The sequence below is a fragment of the Rhineura floridana genome, chromosome 11 (genome assembly GCF_030035675.1).
Source record: "Rhineura floridana isolate rRhiFlo1 chromosome 11, rRhiFlo1.hap2, whole genome shotgun sequence".
NCBI classification, from domain to species: Eukaryota; Metazoa; Chordata; class Lepidosauria; order Squamata; family Rhineuridae; genus Rhineura; species Rhineura floridana.
The window spans coordinates 70,587,911-70,592,991 of NC_084490.1; the positions used below are offsets into that span (position 1 = coordinate 70,587,911).

The 5,081-nt window shown below is 40.1% G+C and overlaps 1 protein-coding gene across 3 annotated transcripts in view; it reads right to left on the reverse strand.

Moving 5' to 3' along the window:
- The window catches only part of GRB10 (growth factor receptor bound protein 10), a 267,426-nt gene that overhangs the window by 261,589 nt on the left and 756 nt on the right, over positions 1-5,081 (reverse strand). The window contains exon 1 of one of the 3 annotated variants that reach the window (XM_061590043.1): positions 4,457-4,741. The exons of the other annotated variants lie outside the window; for them this stretch is intronic. The gene's annotated coding sequence lies outside the window, so the exon portion shown is untranslated. Of the gene's footprint in view, positions 1-4,456; positions 4,742-5,081 lie in introns of those variants that run through there. 3 annotated transcript variants of the gene reach the window in all.

Sequence of the window (5,081 nt, forward strand, 5' to 3'; positions counted from 1 at the left end):
AATGGCACTGACTTCTGCAGAATAGTCTCCAGTGGACCTCAGGAGTGTCTCAATTTGCACAAGATAAAACAGTGGGAGGTGAAATATATTCTAGCAAAATTCTAGGTGTGCTCTATGTTTTTAATTGACCGTGCCCACCTTGCCTTAAATAAAGTGGTTTAAACATAGCAGGCTGAAAACATGCATCCTCTTTTTTGCAACAGCTAGAGTCATTGCTAAAGGAACAACATATTGTAATCAGTCTGATTTTACATCAAATTGCAGTTTCAGATTCAACTGTAAATGCACCCAAAATAGAAATAGAATATAACCTCCAATTTGAAACACAAAAGGCTACCTTCACCATCATATGACATTGACCAATAAAAAGGCTTTGAAATTAATAAAAATAAATTTGATACAGATTTCTAGGATGAATAATGAGGGAAATAAAATTTTCTAGTTTAGTTTCTCTGTAGAAACATTAGTAACACAGGAAAGAAGCAAAGTAAGAAGAACACCAAGAAACATACAAAAATATAATTCTCCATCTTTGGAGATGGCAGGTGTTTGCCACCACTCACCATATGCTCAGAAGCACATGTTACCAACTGTGTTATCTTTTCGGCACCTACTGAAGATTTTCCTCTTTCAACAAGCCTTTTAAGTTGAGACCTTATCCCAGTCTGTGCCTGTGTTGGAATTGCTTTTTAATATGTTTTTAAACCTTTTTCTTTTTTAACAATATGTTTTTAACCTTTTTTTAATGATGTCTTGAAAGCTTTTTTAAAGGGGTGTTTTTCGGGATATTTTGTTTTCATGTATTTTAAAGTCTGTTTTTATGATGTTTTAGAGTGTTTTTGGTGGTTTTGTTTGCCGCCCTGGGCTCCTGCTGGGAGGCAGGGCGGGATATAAATCAAATCAAATGAATGAATAAATAAATGTTGGTAACCCCTACATTAGCAATTATTTTGTGCTATATCCAGGATTCAGTTATCAGTGGTGTTGGCTTCTAGCTTTGGAAGCACAATATGTGGCTTATTGTGACTGAAAACTGTTTATCTGTAGTCTATACTGCTCTCTCTGCCTCTCTGTTTGTCCAAAACCAATCAGAACTTGTGGGACAATGGGTAAAATTGTAAGACCTCTGGAATGACTGGGTTGCATTGCTCATCACAAATTCATCTGGTATGCCAAAGTGAAGAAGACAGGCAAGAAGCATCCATCTCCAGTACACCAGGGCTCAGGAAATTGTGGCCTGTCTGATGTTGTTGGGACTCCAGTTAATATGACCAATGGTCCGGAGTAACAGAAGTTGTAGTCCAACATCTGGGGGGCCACAGGTTCTCCATCGCTGCAATAAACCCAGGTTATCTGCTAGTTTTTTCCAAGGTCTATGGAATAAGGGTGTAAAGAGTAAAAATCTCCTTCTGTTGTTTTGTTCTACTTCTTTCACAATAGTCACAGGATAAAGGTTTTGTTCTTGACACTTCCAGTACCAGGCCACCATGCTGCTTGCTTGGTTCACTCACATTTGGTTAGACTTTGATTTCCTTGGTGGATAAGGAGTTTGGGTCCCCCCCCCAATAGATTGTGGTGCAACAGTGCAGTTGCTTTTTGTTATTAGATTTTCCAGTTCACTCAGTTGTCTGCTGTCAGTACTTACTAGTAATCTCTGTGGCACTGCTAAAATATTTAGATACTCCTGATCTGATATAGTGTAAGAAGTTCTACATCTCCATGAGCAGACTTTGGGATTTCATGAAGCCCATTTTCAGATGCTGGTAGGGAAGTGAGCACAGCATAAAAATAAGATCCTCCTCAATCTGTGATTATTTGCAACATGAGGCTTCATGACAAGGAATCTGCTCTGAACATTTTTTATTCTGGGAATACAGCTACCAGATTGACTCTCACCACTTCCATTAGAACACGTTGCCATCACGATGATACTTGACCCAAACCCTTTCCTTCTACCAGAGGTCTGTGAGGAAGCTGATAGGAGGTCACACAGGTATTTGTAAAAGGATGTGCATTCCTTTTAAATATATCCACAGAGTGTTTCTGCTTCAGTAAGAGTTCTGGAGCAGAATGCAACTGGTATCAATGCTAAACCACGCAGTTTTCGGAGAACTCTTAACTAGTTTGTAGCTGCTTCACTGGCATTAGCCATTGTGTCTTTGTGGGCATCATAAAACAGTAAAACTGGAGCACTGGTGATCATATCCATTATCACTGTGAAAGCAGCTTCTAGCTCTGACCCCCAAAACGAGGATGTGGTGCATTTCAGTAGCAGGTCTAGTGGTTTTGCCTCTGCAAGAGAAGTTCTTCCAAGTATTGACCTAGATCGCTCTGTAGTGTTATCCAAGTGCTTTCTGCACTTAACCTTCTATGGGCATGACTTTGTCTCATGATTTGTGATTACTTATCCTAATAAATGTTTCATCTTGGCAAAAAACATACATCATCTTGTTTTCCTTGAGCACCAAAACATAGATCCCATTCAAGATTATGACCAAAGTTTTGTTATGGTCTTCCACAATGTGACATGTATCAGAATGTTGTCCATGAAGACAGCAATTCCCTTTGTGTCTAATTTATTCCATCTTCTTCCTTTGAAATATATCAGGAACATTTGTGATTCCAAGCATTAAAAAGTTGAATAAAAAAACTTCCAAAAGTCAATTGTAGTCAAGTTAGCACTTCAGTTCTCAAAGGTATTTGCCAAAAACTGGGGCAATTTGGAAAATAAATACTTTGGCTCTTGCCACTTTCAGAAGCAGGTCCTCTAGCGCTGGGAGCAAGTATCTTTCTCTGACTACAGCTTCATTCAGCTTTGCCAACTACAGTTTTATTAAGCTTTCAAAGATCTACACAGATGCATATTTTCTTAGTTTTCATTATGACTAGGCTTTGCTGGTCTACGACCGAAATAAATAAATTCATTCATTCATTATGACTAGGACCAGTGGTGTACAACACAAGGTAGGTGCAGATATTTTCTTAATTATGCAATGTTCCTTCATCCTTTCCAGTGCTATTTCAGTCTTGTGAAATAAGGGAATGAGGAGTCTGCAGAGTGTTTAAGATCTGATGCCAAACTATACAGTGTACAATGTCCACAGGATCATCTCCATGGAAAGACTTTGGATTTGAAGAAGCCCAACTGCAGATGCTGGTACAAGTCTGCTTAATACACTGTGTGAACCAAAGATATTGCTAGATTACTTTCCAGAATCCTGTGCAACACTCAGGGGATTCACAGCGGACAAGCTGATGCAGAAAGGTTTCCTTGAAGTTAAGAATGTTTGGAAACTACTGTCACAGTCTTTATTCACTAATGTGTTTAGACACTGACTACTTATATTTCCCAGCATAACCAATCAAGAAAACAGACCATTTTTACCTTGGATAGCCAGGGTATCCAACTGCTATGTCAGTATTCCACTATTATGCAATAAAACTTCATGTACTCTGCACTTAGCGTTCTGTATATGATGATGGAAGACCGAATTATTAAAACCCAGAATCCTTGATTTTCATAAGGCACTGCTGATTTTAACAATGATGCTGGCACTGAAGATAAAAAAACGTTGTTTAATTTTACACATACCTCTCTGTGAGATAGGGTTTGCATTACTTGGCACCCTCAAATCCAAAAACAGGATGAATGCTGAACCTGACCCAGGGCTAAAACTAACAAATATCTGACTTTAGCTCACAAAAGCAAAACAAAAAAATACATCAATCACATTAGAAAGACAAGATCACAATTAATATTGAGTTACGTCCATACTTTGATTAAGTTTAAACTGTCCACTAAGGCCCCTAGCAATTCTCAAGGGGTCTGTGAAGAAAGTTTGAAAACTGTACTAAGGGAGAACGGTTGTACTTTTAACCACAATATTACCTCAAGGAGGTAAAGGAAGCTATGCTTTCCCTCTACCCAGGCCAATAAAATGCAACAAATACCAAAACTTCATAAAATGGTGTTCCAAGAACACCCCGATAGATACCATCACCAAAGCAGATGTAGATGGAATCCACAGCTGCCAAAGTATTGTAATATCCTTCTACAAGTAGTTCCTACAAAACAGCAAGTAGCAGCAGTAGCTTTCTGTACTATCTTATGTGCTTTCAGGCCAGTTGATTTCCCTTCACAATGCAAAGCCACCGGATACTTTTCATACTCTTATTTCAAGAACCTCCCTTTGGGGAAAAGGATTTTTTTTTAAAGTATTGTAACACTGCTACCAATTTCTCCTACAAACACCCAGTGTTCCCAAAAGATATAGCTGGGTAGCCAAGAGAAACGGAAGGGAAACAAAAAGTGTGCAAAGCATTTTCACTGCCACATGTGCAATCTTCCTAAATAAGCCCTAAATCAACACTGGCCACAACGTGGCTGGGAAAAGGCACTCCGCACGGTCTTTAATCCCACCTCTTTTCAGATAAACATTAAACATTTATATCTTACCGGACTACGACAGTCCTAGCAGTTTTCCTCCCCAGTTTGTCTCCTTAAATCTTTAAAAGTAGCTTCGTTTATTTTATTTTACTTGACCAAACAGACGTCCAATCTCTACTGAAAAGAGAACAGAGCACACACCCAACCCCATCTGATTGGGAAGAACCGGGCAAGCCCCTCAAATCTAGTTACTTGGGGAAGGGGGGAGGAGGACGAGGAGGAGGAGTGGCTCCGCCCTGATTTTATGATGCAATGTGGAAAGGGCACCGAGGCTTCGAAAAAGTCTCGCCCTCCTTTAAAAAAATGAAATGATAAAGAAAACCCACGCAGCTAAGATTTGTATCCCCAAGGAAACGCCTCGGAGCTTTTTAGATAGTTCAATTGGCCGTATAAACTCCCCGGTTCTCCTCCCGCAGCCAGCAGCTTGCGTGCGCGCAAAGTTGGAACAAGGGAGGCTAAAGCAATAATCCTACGCACGCTTAGCAACGCCTCAGTGAGATTTACGCCCGAGTAAGCACGGTCAGGCTCGAGGCTACACAGTTTCACAACTGCAGAACGAGGAGCGAGTACTTCCCCGCTCCCGTTCTGGGCGTAGAGAAGTACTGCAACATTTCCTCGCCTTTCTACTTGCAGA